General features: G+C 44.3%; 1 protein-coding gene and 1 pseudogene across 1 annotated transcript in view; one reads left to right on the top strand and one right to left on the bottom strand.

Annotated features, from left to right (window-relative positions):
* ASIP (agouti signaling protein) overlaps positions 1-22985 on the bottom strand; it is a 66782-nt gene that overhangs the window by 29245 nt on the left and 14552 nt on the right. The gene's annotated exons all lie outside the window — the stretch shown is intronic.
* Positions 16445-19097, top strand: LOC129021576 (exportin-T-like; annotated as a pseudogene).

Raw genomic sequence — 22985 nt, 5'->3', positions numbered from 1 at the left:
CAATAAACACTGTCTGTTTTCGTGGTGATGGGTGTGGAAGAGTGGGATAGGGGATGGCACACCCCTACATTATCCTTATTTCTAGGAACCAGTTTCTTTTGGTGATGTGTAGAGACAAGGGCAACTGGAAAGATAAGTGAATAGGGAGTCAGGAGATCTGGATTCCAGTTTAGGCTTTGTTACTTTCTCTCTGATCTTGGACAAGTCACATAAACTGTCTGAACACTGCTATCTCATCTACCAACCACACTGGGCTGAAAAGAGGATCCAATGAGATAATGTAGATGCCTTGAAAACTCTGAAACATTCCACAAATGTGAATGTTTTCCAAATTTTAGTTCATTATATGACCCACCAAGTAAGGCTTTGGATAAAGAATTTGATTGGGAGGCCGAGGTGGGCGGATCACCTGAGGTCAGGAGTTCGAGAAGAGCCTGGCCAACATGGTGAAACCCCGTCTCTACTAAAAATACAAAAATTAGCCTGGTGTGGTGGCAGGTGCCTGTAGTCCCAGCTACTCGGGAGGCTGAGGCAGGAGAATCACTTGAACCTGGGAGGCAGAGGTTGCGGTGAGCCGAGATCGTGCCACTGCACTCCAGCCAGGGCAACAGAGTGAAACTCAGTCTCAAAAAAAAAAAGTATTTGAACGTGGGGTTGGGAGGAGAAGAGGAACACACTGAGTCTGATGGATATTAGGTGGTAAGATGTGGGATGGGAGTGGAACTAAGTGGAAAAGAAAAAGCAGGGAAAGAAAGCAGAAAAGATATCAAGTTTCTAGAGAAAGACTTGGCCCAGGTGTCTTTGGGGGCTTAAATTATTCCCTTAGAAATAATTAGCCAGGAAAGTATTCTGGGAAGATGGCAGAGTAGGAAGCTCTAGGATTCTGTTTCTTTACCTAACCAAAACTTGTACTGGCAGAATCTGTAACTATTTTAAAGCCATGGAGTCTATTGAAGGCTTGCAACTTCTAGGGGAAGGCTTGGGTGGCAAAGTGTCCTTGGCACAGAGATAGCCTATAACAATAAAAAAGAAACAGCAACAATAACAAAAAACAGTAACAAAATAAAGTAAACCCTGAGGAAAGGGGAGAACCTTGTTTCTAGAGTTATCACATTATTAAACTCAAATGTCTAGTTTTCAACCAAAAAATCACAAGGCATACAAAGAAAAGCAAAAATATGGCACATTCAAAGGAAAAAAAGTCAACAGAAACTCTAAAATCCTCATGGCAGACCTACTAGACAAATATATTAAAACAATTGTCTTAGAGATGCTCAGAGAAATAAAGGAAGATGTGGAGAGTGAAAAAAAAAAGTACAAGCAAAAGGGGAATGCCAATAGAGATATGGAAAACCTAAAAAGAAACCAGAAAGTACAATAACTTTTTGTAGTATTGATTAGTACAATAACCAAAATTTAAAAATGCACTACAGGGATTCAAAGGCAGATTTGATTAGACAGAAGAGCGACTCAATGAACTTGAAGATAGAACCATGAAAATTACTGAGTCTGAGGAATATAAATAAGATTGGAGAAAAGTAAACACTGCCTAAGGGACGTGTGGGACATCATCAAGCAGAACAACATATGCGTTCTCTCAGAAGTCTAGCCATCCCAGTAGGAGAAGAAAGAGAGAAAAAAACCCAGAATATTTGAAGAAACATTGGTTAAGACTTCCAAAGTTTGATAAAAGGTATGAATATAAACATCCAAGAAGCTCAACGAACTCCAAGTAAGATGAACTCAAAGAGATCCACACAAAGACACGGTATAATCAAACTGTTGAAAGCCAAAACCAAAGAGAAAATCTTGGAAGCAGCAAGAGAGATGCAACTCATCACATACAATAAATCCTCAATTAAATCATTAGCAGATTTCTTATCAGAAACTTTGGAGGCCAGAGGCTGTGGGCTGATAAATTCAAAGTTCTGAAAGAAAAAACTCTCAACCAAGAATCCTATATCAGATTATCTCAGTTGATGCAGGAAAAAGCATTTGACAAACTCTAACATCATTTCATGATAAAAAACATTCAACAAACTAGGAATAGGAGAAGACCACTTCAACATAATAAAAGCCATATGTGAAAACTCCACAGCCAACATCATACACAATGATGAAAGAATGAAAGACTTTCCTCCAACATCAAGAACAAGACAAAGATGCCTGCTTTCACCACCTCTATTTAAAATAGTACTGGAAGTTCTACCTAGAACAATTAGGCAAGAAAAAGAAAGCAAATGCATCCACATTAAAAAGGAAGGAGTAAAATGATCTCTGTTCACAGATGATATGATCTTAAATGTAGAAAAGCCTAAAGATTCCACAAAACACTGTTAGAACTAATAAATGAGTTAGGCAAAGTAGCAGGATACAAAGTTATATCAGTTACGTTTCTATATATTAGCAATGAACAATCTGAAAAGGAAATTAAGAAAACGATTCCATCTACAAAAGCATCAAAAGAATTAGGAATTAACATAGCCAAGGGGGTGAAAGATGTGTACAATGAAAACTATAGAACATTGCCGAAAGAAATTAAATAAGACATAAATATAAGCGATCTACGGATTTAATACAATTCCTAACAAAATCGCTAGGAGGTTATTTTTGGCAGAAATAGAAAAAAAAAACCCATTCTAAAATTTGTATGGAATCTCAAAGTACCCCAAATAGCCAAAATAATCTTGAAAAAGAATAAAGCTGGAGGACTCACAACTTCTTGATTTCAAAACTTACTACAAAGCCACAGTAATCAAAACAGTGTGGTACTTGCATAAAGACAAACGTGTAGAAAAATGGAATAGAATAGAGAGCCCAGAAATAAACCTTTACATGTGTGGTCAAATGATTTTTGACAAAGGTGCCAAGGCCATTTAATTGGAGAAAGAAGAGTTTTTTTCAACAAATGGTACTAGGAAAACTGGATATCTACATGCAAAACAATGAAGTTAGACTCTTACCTAACACCATATACAAAAACTTACCCAAAATGAATCATAGACCTAAATGTGTTAATGAGACCTGAAACTATAAAACTCAAGAAGATTTTCCCAGGCAAATACAATCACCTTATCTAGAGTTTCCCAAAATTCTTCAGCTGCCTTCATATCAGCACTTGCATACTCCCCTCTCATATTCACATTATATAATGCATAATGATTTATTTTTAAGATGGTGGTCTCGCTGTCTTGCCCAGGCTGGTTTCAAACTCCTGGGCTCAGGCAATTCTCCCACCCCAGACTCCCAAAGTGTTAGCATTACAGGTGTGAGCCACTGCGCCAGGCTGAATAACGATTCTTTTTTTTTTTTTTTTTTTGAGACAGAGTTTTCACTCTTGTTGTCCAGGCTGGAGTGCAGTGGTGTGATCTCAGCTCACTGCAATGTCCACCTCCTGGGTTCAAGTGATTCTTCTGCCTCAACCTCCCAAGTAGCTGGGATTACAGGCATGCACCACCATGCCTGGCTAATTTTTTGTGTGTATTTTTAGTAGAGACAGGGTTTCAGCATGTTGGCCAGGCTGGTCTCAAACTCCTGACCTCAGGTGATCTGCCTGCTTCGGCCTCCCAAAGTGCTGGGATTACAGGCGTGAGCCACTGCGCCCGGCCGTGGCCATGATTCTTGAATCATTTAAACCACCTAGAGCTAGCAGTAAATTCAACATCATAGTCAGGTTTAGCCTTTTCTTTCCTTCTTTCTTTTCCCTCCCTCCCTTCTCCTTTCCTCTCCTTTCCTTTCCACTCCTTTCCTTTCCTTTCTTTCTCCTTCCTTCCTTCTTTCTCTTTCTTTCTCTCTCTCTTTCCTTCCTTTTCTTTCTCTTCCTTCCTTCCTTGCTTTTTCTTTCTTTCTCTCTTTCTTTTCTTTCTCTCTTTCTACTTCCTTCCTTCTTTCCTTCCTGCGTTCCTTCTTCCCTCCCTCCCTCCCCCTTCCTTCCTTCTTTTCTTTCTTTTTCTTTCTCTCTCTCTCTCTCTCTTTCTTTCTTTCTTTCCAGAGTCTCACTCTGTCACACAGGCTGGAGTGCAGTGGCATGATCATGAGCCCACTTCAGCCACGACTTCTTGGGCTCTAGCAATCCTCCCACCTTTGCCTCCTGAGTAGTAGGGGCCACAGGCATGCGCTACCATGCCCAGCCAGACTTTTCTTTTAACATCACAAATAAACTTTTTGTTTTGGCCATGATTGTTAACGTGCTAAGAGAGATACACTTCTGTTGCCTGGTCTTCAATATAGGTCATTAGAAGTTTCTCCATATCCCATACAGACCCTTCGTGAACTTTTGTTAGTCTCATTGCCTTCAGTGAAGCAGATTCTTTTTTTTTTCTTTGTTTTTGAGATGGAGTCTCGCTGTGTCACTCAGGCTGGAGTGCAATGGCATGATCTCAGCTCACTGCAACTTCTGCCTCCCCGGTTCAAGTGATTGTCCTGCCTCAGCCTCCCAAGTAGCTGGGATTACAGGCACCTGCCACCTCGCCTGGCTAATTTTTGTATTTTTAGTAGAGACGGGGTTTCACCATGTTGGTCAGGCTGGTCTCGAACTCCTGACTTCATGATCTGCCCACCTTGGCCTCTCAAAGTGCTGGGATTACAGGCGTGAGCCACTGCGCCTGGCTGAAGCAGATTATTTAACAGCTTCGGTCACTTTGCTCTTGTTCTTCAAGATGGTAGCTATGGTGGAATGGGATATGCCTGACTGGTGAGCAATAATCATCACTGACTTTCTGGCTTTGTAGCTCGTAATTACTTTAAATTTCATTTCCAGGTCAATCACTTGATGTGGCCTCTTACTGGCAACATTAGCCATGGATTTTGTACACTTAGGAGCTACGATGAAAAAAAACACAAGATTAAATCAAATGCAAGAGAAAATAATGTGCAAACAAGAGATGCAGGAAACAAAATATATGAGGATACTGTGGGTACAACATGACATACTGTTTTACAGTAAACTGTTTTTTGTTGTTGTTGTTGTTGTTTTCCGAGTCTCTCTCTGTCACCCAGGCTGGTATACAGTGGCGCAATCTCAGCTCACTGCAACCTCTGCCTCCTGGGTTCAACTGATTCTCCTGGCTCAGCCTCAGCCTCAGCCTCCCGAGTAGCTGGGATTACAGGGGCCTGCCACCACACCTGGCAAATTTTTGTATTTTTAGTAGAGATGGGGTTTCGCCACGTTGGTTAGGCTGGTTTATAGGACCACTGTCATATATGCAGTCCATCATATACACTTGGGCAACAGAGTGAGGAAGAAAGAAAGGAAAGAAAGAAAGAGGAAGGAAGGAAGGAAGGAGAAAAGAAAAGAAAAGGAAAAGAAAAGAAAAGAGAAAAGGAAAAAGAAAGAAAGCTGATAACGCCCACTGGATGCCTGGCCTCAACCACAACTCTGGAAGACCTACTGCATTAAGGGCCAATTAGCACAATGGTCTAAAACAAAAGCTATCACCTTTCCCTTAGGACTGACTAGTTATGCTATATTTTTACTGATTCTTAAGCACTAGTGGTCTTGTCTGCTACTTAGAAGATTACAGACTGGCAGATTAAAGGTACCTCTCTTTGGGTCATGAGCCCTGGAAGCAAATTGCAGCCACCAAACAGTCTGGATCACTGTTGTGGTGTATGTGGTAAGGGCTCATTCTCTGATGAGACCAACTAGAATCAAGCTTTTGATCAAGCTTGTGCCACTCAGATGGCCACAGTTGCCACCTAGATCCATCATCACATTGGACATGGTGACACCACCATCAACTGGGCACAAAGTAAGGGACTCTGTGTTTCTGAATCAGAAGCTACCACTACAGCCAGACTTGTGACCTCTGCCAAAAGTTAGCCTATTTGTCTCATGGTGAAAGAGGCCATATTGCACTGGGTGTTGACTGGCTGCAGAGTGTTGACTGGCTCCTGGTAAATTGGTGACATCAGACCTTTGACCTCTTCCAAGCTATTCCACTGGTATCTCATTCCTGTTGACTTTTTCTCAGGTAATGGTTTTGCTGTTCTAGTCTGATCAGCCAACTGTGGCCACATCATTGTGGCCCTTGAAACTAATCTGTATCATGATTTTGGCTTTTGGATGGTGATAATACTGCATTTTTTAGTGCAAAAACTCATCAACAATGGGCTTATAGTCAAAGTATTTGGTAGCCAATTCATTATCTTCAGACTGGTGGTACCATTGAGAGATGGAATAAACTTTTATTAAAAAGCAGCTTAATTGAGATGTAATTCACATATCATAAAATTCACCCTTCGGAAGGTTTTTAGTTTATTCACAGAGTTGTGCAACCATCCTACAGTATGTAGTCTTTGTGGCTGGCTTCTTTCACTTAGCAAAATGTTTTCAAAGTTTATCCATGTGGGCCGGGCATGGTGGCTCACGCCTGTAATCCCAGCACTTTGGGAGGCCGAGGTGGGCAGATCATGAGGTCAGGAGATTGAGACCATCCTGGCTAACATGGTGAAACCCCATCTCTATTAAAAATACAAAAAATTAGCCAGGCATGGTGGCGGGCGCCTATAGTCCCAGCTACTTGGGAGGCTGAGGCAGGAGAATAGCATGAACCCAGGAGGAGGAGCTTGCAGTGAGCTGAGATAGCACCATTGCACTCCAGCCTGGGCGACAGAGCGAGACTCTGTCTCAAAAAAAAAAAAAAAAAAAAAGCTCTTGTCCCACTCACAATTGACTCTTCCAGATGAAAAATGTTGGTGTGAGTGGGGAAGAATTGGAGAAAAGGTGAAGTTACAGCTACTGGGTTGGGACACACTGATTTTGTAGCTGTGGAAGGAGAACAACGATCCCAGTACCTGGAGGGAGAACACGTTAAACTCCAGGAAGTGCGGAGAGGTAGGGAACAGTTAATGTTCTCTATGTCCCTTAGATCCAGCACTGCAACCTGGCAAATAGTTACACGGTTTGTTTGAGGCACACTGTCATCAGGCTGCCAATCTCATCTGCTGCTGGGTTTGTCAAACCAGTCCATGTGCTATTAAAACAGAGAAACTCATGTGGACATGGCCTGACACTATGCCTTCTGTGCCTGGTGCTGTCAAAGGTGGACATACGTCTACATACATGTACAAACACAGACTGGCACAACTATGTTTTAATCTGACTCATATAAAATCATATGTTTCTCCTGATGCCTGAGTGGCCTCGGTTATGCTGTGTATGGTGATTACGACTGGCCTTAAACTATATACTGGATGTCTCAAATAAGGCCTACTGATCCTCCTGGGACTTATTCACAGATGGTTGAATCTGGGACTCTGAGGTCAATACTGCAGGTTTTTCTCATCTTGCTGCTTGGGGATTTATTGACAGTGGTCTATGCTGTGTGAGATAAATTGGACGGATTTGGTTCCAACCTGTACTAATCAGATTAATCAAAGTGGCCTACAGAATGGCATGCTCAAGTGAAAATCTCCCAAGAAGTCAAGATGATGTAGAACTGAGGGTGGATGCTGTTGAGAGACATTCTTCCATGAGTCTCTTATGCTCCTCCTCATTTTATAGAGTATACCAAGAATGTAAGGTATTGACTGCTCTTTAACCAGGCCATTTCTCAGGATTGTCTTTGCAGCAAGCAACTTTGAGGTGTGAAGTAATATCTCCCTGGGTTAAAAAGCAAGCTTGCTTACTGCTTTCTATAAAACGTGAGTTCCCCAAACTCAGTGCTATTGTCATGTAACACATTTACCACATGTATAGACCTTCATCTGGGCCTTTGTGTTGTCCCTGTTGGACTTAGGGAGCACGAGCTGATGCAAAGGTTAATGCTCATGCTGCTTGTTGTGTGATGAATAATAAAGTTCATTGTCGCTGACCTGAGTCTCATATCTTCTATTAGAATTCATGAAACAACAAGCTAACTTACTGGCTTATAAGTAGGGTAAAGTCAAATCCTACACCTGACATATATGAGAGTTCCGTTACTCAATGTCCTTGCCAACACTTGTTATGGTCAGTCTTTTTAATTTAAGAAATTCTAATAGGTACATAGTAGTATCTCATTGCAGTGATAATTTGTATTTTCCTAATGAGCTTATTTGCATCTATATGAGCTTATTTCAATTTGCTTATTTTTTGGTAGAGTATCTGTTCAAATCTTTTGTTCATTTAAAAAACTGGGTAGTGTTTCTTATTTTTAAAACTATATTCTGGATACAAGTTCTTTGTCAGATAAGTTATTTGTAAATATTTTCTCCCAGTCAGAGGATTGAATTTTCATTGTTCTTTTTTTTTTTTTTTTTTTTTTTAATTTGTGAAGTATTTATTGATCATTCTTGGGTGTTTCTCGGAGAGGGGGATGTGGCAGGGTCATAGGATAATAGTGGAGAGAAGGTCAGGAGATAAACACATGAACAAAGGTCTCTGGTTTTCCTAGGCAGAGGTCCCTGCGGCCTTCTGCAGTGTTTGTGCCCCTGGGTACTTGAGATTAGGGAGTGGTGATGACTCTTAAAGAGCATGCTGCCTTCAAGCATCTGTTTAACAAAGCACATCTTGCACCGCCCTTAATCCATTTAACCCTGAGTTGACACAGCATATGTTTCAGAGAGCATGGGGCTGGGGGAAAGGCCATAGATCAACAGCATCCCAAGGCAGAAGAATTTCTCCTAGTCAGAACAAAATGGAGTCTCCTATGCCCACCTCTTTCTACACAGACACAGCAACAATCTGATCTCTCCTTCCTTTCCCCACACTTCCCCCCCTTCTCTTCAACAAAACTGCCATCATCCTCATGGCCCGCTCCCGATGGTCGCTGTCTCTTTGGAGCTGTTGGGTACACCTCCCAGACAGGGTGGCCGGGCAGAGGCGCTCCTCACCTCCCAGACAGGGCGGCCGGGCAGAGGCGCTCCTCACTTCCCAGACGGGGCGGCCGGGCAGAGGCGCTCCTCACTTCCCAGACGGGGCGGCCGGGCAGAGGCGCTCCTCACTTCCCAGACGGGGCGGCCGGGCAGAGGCGCTCCTCACTTCCCAGACGGGGCGGCCGGGCAGAGGCGCTCCTCACATCCCAGACCGGGCGGCCGGGCAGAGGCGCTCCTCACTTCCCAGACGGGGCGGCCGGGCAGAGGCGCTCCTCACTTCCCAGACGGGGCGGCCGGGCAGAGGCGCTCCTCACTTCCCAGACGGGGCGGCCGGGCAGAGGCGCTACTCACTTCCTCCCAGACGGGGTGGCGGCGGGGTAGAGGCGCTCCTCACCTCCCAGACAGGGCGGCCGGGCAGAGGCGCTCCTCACTTCCTCCCAGACGGGGTGGCTGGACAGAGGCGCTCCTCACTTCCCAGACGGGGCGGCCAGGCAGAGGCGCTACTCACTTCCTCCCAGACGGGGTGGCGGCGGGGTAGAGGCGCTCCTCACCTCCCAGACGGGGCGGCCGGGCAGAGGCGCTACTCACTTCCTCCCAGACGGGGTGGCGGCAGGGTAGAGGCGCTCCTCACCTCCCAGACGGGGCGGCCGGGCAGAGGCGCTCCTCACTTCCTCCCAGACGGGGTGGCTGGACAGAGGCGCTCCTCACTTCCCAGACGGGGCGGCCGGGCAGAGGCGCTACTCACTTCCTCCCAGACGGGGTGGCGGCGGGGTAGAGGCGCTCCTCACCTCCCAGACGGGGCGGCCGGGCAGAGGCGCTCCTCACTTCCTCCCAGACGGGGTGGCTGGACAGAGGCGCTCCTCACTTCCCAGACGGGGCGGCCAGGCAGAGGCGCTACTCACTTCCTCCCAGACGGGGTGGCGGTGGGGTAGAGGCGCTCCTCACCTCCCAGACGGGGCGGCCGGGCAGAGGCGCTCCTCACATCCCAGACGATGGGCAGCCGGGCAGAGATGCTCCTCACTTCCTATACGGGATGGCGGCCGGGCAGAGGCGCTCCTCACTTCCCAGATGTGGTGGCCGGGCAGAGACGCTCCTCACTTCCTACACGGGGTGGCGGCAGGGCAGAGGCTGTAATCTTAGCACTTTAGGAGGCCAAGGCAGGCGGCTGGGAGGTGGAGGTTGTAGCCAGCCGAGATCATGCCACTGCACTCCAGCCTGAGCAACATTGAGCATTGAGTGAGCGAGAGTCCGTCTGCAATCCCAGCACCTTGGGAGGCCGAGGTGGGCAGATCACTCCAGGCCAGGAGCTGGAGACCAGCGGGGTCAACACAGCGAAACCCCATCTCCACCAAAAACACAAAAACCAGTCAGGCGTGGCGGTGCGCGCCTGCAATCCCAGGCACTGGGCAGGCTGAGGCAGGAGAATCACAGGAGCCCGAGGCAGGGAGGTTGCAGTGAGCCGAGATCAGGGCAGTACAGTCAAGTTTCGGCAACAGAGGGAGACCAAAAAAAGAAGTAGAGAGAGACCGAAGAAAGGGGAGGGGGAGGGGGAGGGGGAGGGGGAGGGGGGTGGAGAGGGCTCTTTTAGGTTTCATAAGCTGTAACTGGGTATTTTCTATAGCAAAAACTGGTATCCTAGAGCTAAAGATTCTTTATATCCACATGCCTGGTCAATCTTTTCTTTATATTTATTTATTTATTTATTTTTGAGATAGGTTCTCACTCTGTTGCCCAGGCTGGAGTGCAGTGGCACAATTATGGCTCACTGCAGCCTCTACCTCCCAGGCTCAAGCAATCCTCCCACTTCAGCCTCCCAAGTGGCTGGGACTACAGGCACGTGCCACCGCACCTGGCTAATTTTTGTATTATTTGTAGGGACAAGGTTTTGCCATGTTGCCCAGACTGGTCTTGAACTCCTGAGCTCAAGCAATCCACCCACCTCGGCCTCCCAAAGTGCTGGGATTACAGGTGTGAGCCACTGTGCCTGGCGTAATCTCTTCATTACAATGTCCTTTGCTCTTTTCTTTCTATTCCTTCCGCTATGCCCTAGAGACCTTTACTGCCAGAATTAGGCTCACACACACCTTCTTAGTCTGTATGGTTCCAGTTTTCTTTTTCTAAAATCTTTTCCACCTACTTTCTGCTCAAAAACCTAAAAGGACTCCTGGTATCATCCACATCAAGTCTAAATGTGTCTGTTTTCCAGGCCCTTTATAACCTATCCCATTTTGCTTATTAGACTTTACTTCTAACTATTCTACATATGCTTTCCATTTATTGCTCACATATGTATCCTGCTGATTTCAACCCATGGATCAGATTCATCTCAGTGTCCCTGGAACATAATAAAAAGAGGCAGGGTAGGGCCCAATAAATGCAAGCTGACTGAGTCAACATTTGCCATTTGTTTCCCTTTCTTTTTCTTTTTTTTTCTTTTTTTGAGACAGAGTCTCGCTCTGTCGCCCAGGCTGGAGTGCAGTGGCGTGATCTCAGCTCACTGTAAGCTCCGCCTCCCAGGTTCACGCCATTCTCCTGCCTCAGCCTCCCCAGTAGCTGGGACTACAGGCACCAGCCACCACGCCCGGCTAATTTTTTGTATTTTTAGTAGAGATGGGGTTTCACGTGTTAGCCAGGATGGTCTCGATCTCCTGACCTCGTGATCCACCCACCTCAGCCTCCCAAAAAGCTGGGATTACCGGCATGAGCCATCACGCCTGGCCCTGCCATTTGTTTCCCTTTCAACATCCTCTTTTTGTATTCCACAAATTCTTCAAGTCCCACATTCTGCTTGAAGACCTCCTCAGTTTCTCCAGCTCTTATGACATCCTCCTTCACTGAAAAAAAAAAAAAAAAAAAAAAAAAGAAGAAGGAAAGAAGAAAGGAAGAAAAAAATCCGCACAACAGAGAATGGGCTTTTGGAGTGACAAAAGCATAGGGAAGAGAAAGGAAGATTAATAGTCTGATAGCAACCACTCTTTAGTTGTTCAGGAAGTACGTCAATCATGAGTCATTGACTTTCTATGGTACCATATAATCTGTATTATTCTGTTCAGAACACGTATATTGTCAGTGTTCCTTGCTAAGCATATCAAATGAATTCATTCTGCCTCCCTGTGTCAGTTCAGGAGTCATTCCTTCCTGCTTCCCTGATTCCCCGTGTTGAGTTAAATGCTTGCTCTCCATGGTCTCATGACACCTTGTGCTTACTTTTTTTTTTTTTTTTTTTGAGAGAGGGTCTCGCCCTGTCATCCAGGCTAGAGCGCAGTGGCACGATCTCAGCACACTGCAACCTCTGCCTCCTGGGTTCAAGCGATCCTCCTGCCTCAGCCTCCCAAGTAGCTGGGACTAAAGGTGCATGCACCACACACGGCTAATTTTTGTATTTCTTGTAGAGACACGGTTTCATCATGTTGTCCAGGCTGGTCTTGAACTCCTGGGTTCAAGTGATCTGCCTGCCTCAGCCTCCCAAAGTGTTGGGATTACAGGCGTGAGCCACTGCACCCGGCCCCTGTGCTTACTTTTAACTTAATCTCTTATATTGAAAATGCCCATTTATTAGTCTGATTCTGCCTTAGACTTTGAGTTTCATGAGAGAAGATCCAGGCTGACTAGTCTTTTTATTATCTGTTCCTTTTATAGGTATGTCAATTCTACACATGTAGATGGCACATAAACCATCTCTGAAGTAACTAGACTGTAAACTTTGGAAGATAAAGATCTTTTTTTTTTTTAAGATGGAGTCTCGCTCTGTCACCCAGGCTGGAGTGCAGTGGCACGATCTCGGCTCACTGCAAGCTCCACTTCCTGGGTTCATGCCATTCTCCTGCCTCAGCCTCCCTAGTAGCTGGGACTATAGGCACCCGCCACCACGCCCGGCTAATTTTTTTGTATTTTTAGTAGAGATGGGGTTTCACCGTGTTAGCCAGGATGGTCTCGATCTCCTGACCTCACGATCCGCCTGCCTCGGCCTCCCAAAGTGCTGGGATTACAGGCGTGAGCCACCACTCCCAGCACATATTTTGTATTTTTTATCTTTATATTCTGGGTTCCCAGCTCAGTGCTCAGGCGTTCAGAAAGTTTGTGAATGTTAACATTTCTGTGCTCTGTTCCTCTCATCACCCACAAGCAACCTTACACTTGCCCATCAAAACCTGGTAACTGAGCACTTTTATTCTAGTAAGTGCTTCAACAGTGTTATTCACTGAGATTAATGCTGTTGACCACTATAAGAGAGAAACAGTAAACAAATTTATTAATTATATTTTGCTTGGAAACTCTATTGCAGAGTCTAATTATTTAAATAAGAACTTCTGCCTCTCTTTCCTACTTTCAGAGAATAAGTTTTGGAGCTAGGCAGAATTAGATTTGAATCTTGGCTTTGCAAATACACTAGCTCCTGGTCTTGGGTGTGGCCTTTTGGGATATTAAATTAAAAATGGGGATAACAATACCTATTCTGTAGGATCATTATGATGATTGAACGTGTAAAGATAGAAAAGGTGTTTAAGCACCACACTTGGCACATAACAAGCATCCACAAAAGTTAGTTTTTACTCCCTGATTCTCTCCTTCCTCAAGAGGATCACTGGGATCACCTCTTTCCATATAGTGTCTAGTGTATTACATGACATTATCTAGTTTAGCCTAAGGTTAGGCTTCCTTTTCTTATACTACCTGTTCCCTAGGAGCTTTGAGTCTATATTTATACACATTTGAACAGGTAATGTGTACGTGTTTGGAAGTCTATACAACTGCCTATAGTGTACATCTGTGTACAAGAGCCATAGGTTTCCAGCTATTCTCACATTTAGCTCGAGAAACTTCAGAGGGTTACGTTAAAATTGCTGAAAAGGGGCCAGGTGTGGTGGCTCACGCCTGTAATCCCAGCACTTTGGGAGGCCGAGGCAGGCGGATCGTGAGGTCAGGAGATCGAGACCATCCTGACTAACACAGTGAAACCCCGTCTCTACTAAAAATACAAAAAAATTAGCTGGGCGTGGTGGCGGGTGCCTGTAGTCCCAGCTACCCGGGAGGCTGAGGCAGGAGAATGGCATGAACCCAGGGGGTGGAGCTTGCAGTGAGCAGACATCGTGCCACTGCACTCCAGCCTGGGCGACAGAGAGAGACTCCGTCTCAAAAAAAAAAAATTGCTGAAAAGGACACATGGTCCTTTCCCCTTGCTACTGCCATCTCCACCAGCCTGATTTCCCCTGTTAAATGACAGCACTGTGAAAAATTCCTGGGATTAAGCTAGGGTGGATGAGCATATATCTAAAAGCAAATAGGAGGCGTGCTCCCCAGAAGTATCCAGCTATAAGACCTGCATGCTGCTACTGCTCAGTAATAAAAAATGATAAATGGGTGATGCCACTTTGCCTCAGTGGGACTGGATAAAAGTAATGAACAAGGCTATATTTTTCCCAATCTCTCCTTTTTAGAAGGGAGTGGTGAAGAAGTGGTAGGTGTACAAGGCACACCAAATAGCCTTAGTGAACAGCTCCAAATATCGTATCCTGTTTGTGGCCTCTGTCATTCCAATCTGAGGATTTGTGGGAGTTTTTACCCTCATAATGCTGAAGCCAAACCTCCATGCTCGCAATTTTCCAATTGTCTCCAAAATCATTAATAAAGTCTGAACGTATCTTCCAAAACAAAGTTAATTTTAATGAACTTATATTTCTAAAAATGTGTGTCATAGAGTTCCATTTCTGGCAAAGGCTGACTAGTTGGTCTTTTTCAAACATCTTGCTGAGAACAATTACAAATGCTGAACAAATTAGCACTTTTTAAAAACAGCAATTTGGAGCTATAGAAGAGCTACCAAAGCAGTGAGAATTTGCTAGTCCAAGATCTGGAGAAAAAGAGAAGCCAAGTAAGGTGAGACTGGTATTTGGGGACACTTTACCCTGAAGACAATTGCTGATTCCAAAAGCAAAAGCAGCGCTGAGAGGCTGAAAAGAGCTTTCAGCGGGCTGGGCGCGGTGGCTCACGCCTTTAATCCCAGTACTTTGGGAGGCCGAGGCGGGCGGATCACGAGGTCAGGAGATTGAGACCATCCTGGCTAACACGGTGAAACCCCGTCTCTACTAAAAGTACAAAAAGATTAGCCGGGCGTGGTGGCGGGTGCCTGTCCCAGCTACTCGTGAGGCTGAGGCAGGAGAATGGCGTGAACCCAGGAGGCGGAGGTTGCAGTGAGCCGAGATTGCGCCACTGCACTGCAGCCTGGGCGACAGAGCAAGACTCCATCTCAATAAATAATAAATAAATAAATAAGCTTTCAGTATATTCCCAGCCAGGACTGATGAGACATAAATTGTAGTAAGGTACCTGAAAAGGAGGAAGGGTCCTGGCAAATATCCCCAGGCTTTCTTTTTCTTTTTTTCTTTTTTTGAGTTGGAGTCTCTGCCATGTTGCCCAGGCTGGTCTTGAATTCCTGGCCTCAAGTGATCCACCTGCCTTGGCCTCTCAAAGTGTTGGGATTACAGGCGTGAGCCACCGCGCCCAGCCTCTCCAGGCTTTCAGTTGGGACCATGAAGGGCTCCACTCTAGGGATAAGGGCAAACTGGAAAAAGATCAGCTCTCACAAGGATTAAAGCCCAGCTTTGACTTCCTCAGACACTTACTAGATGAAAGTTTCAGCCTCTAGCCTATTCGCTTGACAGAAACAAAAGTAAGCCCTCTGGAGAGAGATAACATCATATAGAACCTCAAATCATCTCCAGAGCTCCACAGGCTTTTTTGAAGAAATTGACAACATGGTTCTAAAATTTATATGGAAATGCAAAGGACCTAGAATAATCAAAACAATATTGAAAAAAAGAACAAATTTAGAATATTTATACTCACAAGTTCAAGATTTGCCATAAAGCTAGAGTAGACAGATACAGATTAATGGAACAGGATCAAGTCCAAAAATAGATCTATACATATATAGTCAACTGATTATCAACCAAGGCATCAAATCAATTCAGTGAGGCAAAGGAATGCCTATTTAACAGATGTGTGAAGAAAACTGGGTATCTCTATGGAAAGACAGCTCTGACCCCTATGGCATTCCATACAAAAAATTAATTCAAGATGGATCATAGACCTACATTAAAAACTAGAACCATAAAACTTCTAGAAGTATATCTTTGTGACTATGGAGTAAACGGAACTTTCATAGGTAGAACATAAAATGTACTAACCATAAAAGTAAAAATAAAATATTGGACTTCAAGCAAATTAATTTTTTTGCTTATCATAAGGCACCATTTTGAAAGGAATAAATGAGAAATACACAGGAGACGGCCCCAGCCCGCGGGCTGCCGTCGCACTCTCCATGAGACTGCTGGCGCCAGCGCCCGCCCGCGCGGCACCCACGAGGAGAGGGCGCTTCGCGCTGACTCAGCGGCGACGGCGGCGGCGGCGGCGGCGGCGTTAACTGGCCCTCGCGCTCTTTCCCTTCTTGGGGAGCCGACCCCGCCCGCTTGCTTGCTTGCCCGCCACGCAAGAGAAGGTGCCAGGGGACGCGGAGCGACCAGAGGCGTGCAGTCCCGGCCAACTCCGTCTCTGGCGTTGGCGCTGCGGTCGTGGCGGAGGGCTACGGCGACAAGGACGAGGGCCGCTGTCCCAGCTCTCTGGGAGAGGCACCTCTCCGCTGCGCTCCGTTCCGCTGGCTGACCATCTGGAGTGCAGGCTGGGAGGCGGGATGGAGTGGTAGGGAAGACATTTATAAATTCTTCTGTGGGATCAGAGGGCACGCCTATTATAACCAGAAAACTCCAAGTATAGCAGCAAGGATGGATAAACAGGCTCTATTAGGGCTAAATCCAATTGCTGATTCAGACTTTAGACAAAGGGCCCTGGCCTATTTTGAGCAGTTAAAGATTTCCCCAGATGCCTGGCAGGTGTGTGCAGAAGCTGTAGCCCAGAGGACATATAGTGATGATCATGTAAAGTTTTTCTGCTTCCAAGTACTGGAACATCAAGTTAAATACAAATATTCAGAACTAACCACTGTTCAACAACAACTAATTAGGAAGACGCTCATATCATGGCTGCAAGCTCAGATGCTGAATCCCCAACCAGAGAAGACCTTTATACCACATAAAGCCGCCCACGTTCTCGCCTTGCTTTTTGTTACAGAGTATCTCACTAAGTGGCCCAAGTTTTTTTTTGACATTCTCTCAGTAGTGGACCTAAATCCAAGGGGAGTAGATCTGTACCTGCGAATCCTCATGGCTATCGATTCAGAGTTGGTGGATCGTGATGTGGTGCATACATCACAGGAGGCTCGTAGGAATACTCTCATAAAAGATACCGTGAGGGAACAGTGCATTCCAAATCTGGTGGAATCATGGTACCAAATATCACAAAATTATCAGTATACTAATTCTGAAGTGACGTGTCAGTGCCTTGAAGTAGTTGGGGCTTACGTCTCTTGGATTGACTTATCTCTTTTAGCCAATGATAGGTTTATAAATATGCTGCTAGGTCATATGTCAATAGAAGTTCTACGGGAAGAAGCATGTGACTGTTTATTTGAAGTTGTAAATAAAGGAATGGACCCTGTTGATAAAATGAAACTAGTAGAATCTTTGTGTCAAGTATTACAGTCTGCTGGGTTTTTCAGCACTGACCAGGAAGAAGACGTTGGCCAGATTTTCTAAGCCGGTAAATGGAATGGGACAGTCATTGATAGTTAGTTGGAGTAAATTAATTAAGAACGAGAATATTAAGAATGCTCAAGAGGCACTACAAGCTATTGAAACAAAAGCGGCACTGATGTTGCAGCTACTAATTCATGAGGATGATGATATTTTTTCTAATATTATTGGATTTTGTTATGATTATCTTCATATTATGAAACAGCTTACAGTGCTCTCGGATCAGCAAAAAGCTAATGTGGAGGCAATCATGTTCGCCGTTATGAAAAAATTGACTTACGATGATGACTTACGATGATGAATATACGATGAAGAATATAACTTTGAAAATGAGGGTGAAGATAAAGCCATGTTTGCAGAATATAGAAAATAACTGAAGTTACTGTTGGACAGGCTTGCTCAAGTTTCACCAGAGTTACTACTGGCCTTTGTTGGCAGAGTTTTTAGTTCTACACTGCAAAATTGGCAGACTGTATGGTTCATGGAAGTTGAAGTAGCAATAAGATTGCTGTATATGTTGGCAGAAGCTCTTCCAGTATCTATCTCATGGTGCTCACGTCTCAGGTGATGTTTCAAAAGCTAGCGCTTTGCAGGATATGATGCGAACTCTGGTAACATCAGGGTCAGTTCCCATCAGCATACATCTGTGACGTTGGAGTTCTTTGAAACTGTTGTTAGATATGAAAAGTTTTTCACAGTTGAACCTCAGCACGTTCCATGTGTACTAATGGCTTTCTTAGATCACAGAGGTCTGTGGCATTCCAGTGCAAAAGTTCAGAGCAAGATGGCTTACCTGTTTTCTAGATTTGTCAAATCTCTCAATAAGCAAATGAATCCTTTCATTGAGGATGTTTTGAATAGAATACAAGATTTATTAAAGCTTTCTCCACCTGAGAATGGCCACCAGTCCTTCCTGAGCAGCGATGATCAAATTTTATTTATGAGACAGTTGGAGTGATGATTGTTAATAGTGAATACCCGGCAGAAAGGAAACAAGCCTGAATGAGGAATCTGTTGACTTCACTAATGGAGAAGTTTAAAATTCTGTTAGAAAAGTTGATGCTGGCACAAGATGAAGAAAGGCAAGCCTCTCTAGCAAACTGTCTCAACCATGCTGTTGGATTTGCAAGTGGAACCAGTAAAGCTTTCAGCAACAAGCAGACTGTGAAACAATGTGGCTGTTCCGAAGTTTATCTGGACTGTTTACAGACATTCTTGCTGGCCCTCAGTTGTCCCTTACAAAAGGGTATTCTTAGAAGTGGAGTCCGTACTTTCCTCCATTGAATGATTATTTGCCTGGAGGAAGAAGTTCTTCCGTTCATCCCATCTGCTTCACAACATATGCTCAAAGATTGTGAAGCAAAAGACCTCCAGTTCATTCCTCTTATCAACCAGATTATAGCCAAATTCAAGGTACAGGTATCCCCGTTTTTACAACAGATATTCATGCCCCTGCTTCATGCAATTTTTGAAGTGCTGCTCTGGCCAGCGGAAGAAAATGACCAGTCTGCTGCTTCAGAGACAGAGTTTTTCAGTGTTCACTTCAAAACTGTCCCAGTCTCTACCTATGACTCAATTCCAAAGCCACTTTCACATTTTTCAGGTGTTGGTTATAGCAACACTCCACTCTCTGGTGTTAACTTTCTGTCTTAGACTGTTTTGTGCTGCTATAAAAGAATACCACAGACTGGGTAGTTTATAATGAAAAGAAAGTTATTGGTTCACAGTTCTGGAGGCTGGCAAGTCCAAGATAGAAGGGCTGGCATCTGGTGAGGGCCTTTTTTGTTGTGTCATAACATGGTACAAGGCATCACATGGCAGAAGGATAAAGAAAGGATGGAGGAGGAGGAGCAAGAAGGGTGAACCCACCCTTGCAATAATGATAGAAGCATTAGGTCTATTCACAGGGGTGGAGCCCTCATGGCCTAATCACCTCTTAGAAGTCTCACCTCTTGATACTGTTACAATGGCAACTAAGTTTAAAGTGGGTTTTGGAGGGGATAAACATTCTAGGAGGATTCTTGCTTATAGTAGTATGTCAAGTGCTGACTGGTAAGTCCTACAGTCACTCAAAAGCAGTGCTGGAGTTGGAAAATCTTAATTTTGCAACCATCATAGTAAGAATTGATTCAAGTAAGATCATCAATAGATGCAAGATATATGCACGTTCTTAAAGTATTTCCTCTACAGATTGCTTATTAGTTATAAGGGTAAAGTATGGAAATATCTCAATGGAGTGATCAAAATTAACAAGGGCAGATGGGAAAACATCAGATAAACTCAAAATAATTCTATCACACAAAAGAATTTTTTTCCTCAAAAATGTCAATGTCATAAAAGACAAAGAATGGCTGAGGAACTGCTCCAGATTAAAGGAGATTGTGCTGAAGGAAAATAAATACTATATAAGACATTATTGGGTCAATTGTTAAAATTGTAAAATAGACAGTGGATAATGTATTGCATCAATATTAAAATATACTAAATAAGTTTATAGAAGTGATAACTGTACCATGGTTACTTAAGAGAATATTCTTATTCTTTGGAAATTCACAATGAAATATTTAGTAGAAAAGGGTCATAATGTATATGTATGAAATTTACTCTCAAATTGTATGTGTAAAAAAATTGTGTGTGTGTGCATGCATGTGTGTGCACATTTGAAGAAAGAGAAAAAGAGGGAACACACAGGCACAAAATAATAAAGCAAATGAGACAAAGTATTAACAATCAGAGATTGGGTGTATGGGAGTTGTTGCAATTTTTCTTACTAGTCTTGCAACTTTTCTTTAAGTTTTGAAATTATTTACAAATAAAAATTTAAAGAATAATCTATTAGGTGAGTTTAATAATAAATTAGACTCAGCTTAAAGCAGAATCGGTGAAATGAAAGAAAATTCAGAAGAAAATATACAGACTAAAACATGGAGTTACAAAATGATGAAAAATACAGGAAAGAATGTAAAAGTCATATAGGACATAGTAAGCAGTTATAATCTTAGAAGGATAACAGAAAATGGGACACAAGCAATATTTGAGAAGATAATTACTGAGAATGTACCAAAGCTTTATATACTTGTTATCTTTATCTGGTTACAGATTCAGGAAATGCCACAAAGCTCAAGCAGGATAAATGTACACCTAGGCATGTGACTGTACACCTATAAAAAGCTAACGACCCAGAGAAAAATCTTGGAAGTAGCACAAGAAAAAAGTCAGTTTACTTGCAAAAGATCAAAAAGTAAGACTGACTGCTAATTTCTCAAAGGAAACAACATAAGTCAGAAAACAATGAAATGATATCTTCAAAATGAAAGAAAATAACTAAGTTAGGATTCTACATTCAGCAAAAACATTTTTTCATAAATGAAGGTGGAAATAAAGACAATTTCAGACAAATAATAGCTGAGAAAAATTTGTCACCCATAGACCCATATTAAAAGACATGCTAAATGGTATTTTTCAGGCAGAAAGAAAATCATCTCAATGGAAGCACAAAACTGAAAGAAGAAATATAGAACAACATTAAGTTAACAACAGTGGGTAAATCTTAATGAATGCCGACTGTATAAAACAACAGCCCTGACAACAATAACAACAACATTTTGTAGAATTTAAAGTATATATAAAATTAAAATATATGGCAATGAGGCCAGGCACAGTGGCTCATGCCTATAATTCTGACACTTTGGGAGACTGAAGTGGGAGGATCATTTGAGGAAGGCCAAACTGGGAGGATCATTTGAGATCAGGAGTTTGAGATCAGCTTGGGCAACAATAGTGAGACCCTGTCTCTATAAAACATTACATAAAAATCGAGCCAGGCATGGTGGCATGCTCCTGCAGTCCTAGGTACCTAGGAGGCAGAGGCAGCAGGATTGCTTAAGTTCAGGAGCTCAAGGTTGCAGTGAGCTATAATCAAGCCACTAAGCTACTATACTCCAGCCTGGATGACAGAGCAAGACCTGTCTTTTTAAGAAAGAGAGAGAACACTACAAGAGAAAAATTACATATCAAATTTTTAAAATAATACACATGTAAAAATCTTAACCAAAATATTAGCATACCCAAACTAGAAATATATAAAAGGACTAATACTCCATGACCAAATTGGGTTTATTCCAGGAATACAAGATTAAGTTATCATTCAAAAAAATCAGTCACTGTGGTTCATCATAAAATGAATAAGGTCGCCACAGCTAACAGCATGCTAAATGGGGAAAAACTGAAAGCCTTTCATCTAACATCTGGAACAAGACAAGGATGACTGCTTTCACCACTTTTATTCAACCTAGTACTGTGGCAGGATCCTTGGGGTGTCACTTTTCTGGCTGGAAACCTCTGTGGCTGGTGGCACCTTTGCCTGAGTTTTGCTCAGGCCTGCTGGTCTTATTCTGCCCACTCACTCTGGCAGGCTGTGCTTGGTCCACACTACCGGCCTGGATCCCATGCCTGCCAAGGGCAAGCCAGGCATGGAGTGGCAGCAGGTGTGTGAGTGAGCAAGCATGGGGATCTGGCCACTGTGCACAGTCAAGCATGTCAGCTGCTGCCATGGGGCAGGCAGCTCCAGGTGCTGACGTGGGTGCTGACTCTCTGTGAGGCTGCAACTGGACCAGGCACACTGCAAGCACTTCGACGCCTGCTACTGGGGAATGTGGTGGCTCCCAGAAGCTTGGAGACTCCAGGAGTCACAGGGCCCCAAAGACGGAGTCATAGCCCTGGCTCAGGGAGCTCCCAGGTCTGGGCTCCCCAAAGGGCCATAGCTCTTCTTTCCTTCTCTTCACCCTCAACGTGGTGAGCAAGGGGCGTTTCAACCCTGTTTGTGTTACACCTTTTTTAGTGCCACCATTTATTTGGTAGGTTCTGAGTTCTTGTCCTGTGTCCAGGAAGAATGAGGTGTGCAGACAAATGGAGGGTGAGCAAGGTGAAGAGAAGCTTTACTGAGTGACAAAATGGCTCAGAGGAGGCCCTGGAGTGGGTAGCTCCTTTCTGCAGCTGGTTGTCCCAAAATCTGCTCAGCTCTGGCTGAAATGGGGGCTCTTATGGGCCTCAAAAGGGAGGAAGTGCGCACCGATTGGTCCATGGGCAGCCATGGGTGGGCTGGGAAAAGGACCCCTATTTCCCACTCTGGTCTGTGGGACTGGCAGCCAGGCTCCGAGCCTTCAGGCCCTCCCTTCCACCCAGGATCCTGTCTGCCTCCCACTGCTGTCCATGGCACCCAGGTTATCATGCCAAGGGATACCTGCAGGCCAATGCCAAGCTTCCCTTGGCCCCTCCTTAGCTTCCCTCCTATTCTCATTGGTGCCCCAAATCCAGAGGGGCCCAAGGCAGCAGGGGACTGTCATGTCAACACTGCCCCAAGTGTATGCACACACAGCTGGGTTGTGACAGTGCCTGGGCCCAGCCCCAACTTTACTTCAAGATTGGAGTGGGTGCTGGGAGTAGGGAGAGGCCAGGCAGTGGGAGCAGACTTCTCTGAGCCTGGTGGGGGGTAGAGGGAGCTCTTCCCAGGCTGCCAAAGTGCAGAGATGCCTGGCTCTG

The sequence above is a fragment of the Pongo pygmaeus genome, chromosome 21 (assembly GCF_028885625.2).
Source record: "Pongo pygmaeus isolate AG05252 chromosome 21, NHGRI_mPonPyg2-v2.0_pri, whole genome shotgun sequence".
NCBI classification, from domain to species: Eukaryota; Metazoa; Chordata; class Mammalia; order Primates; family Hominidae; genus Pongo; species Pongo pygmaeus.
Note: the sequence above shows the minus strand (reverse complement) of the source record. Positions and strands in the feature narration are given on the sequence as shown.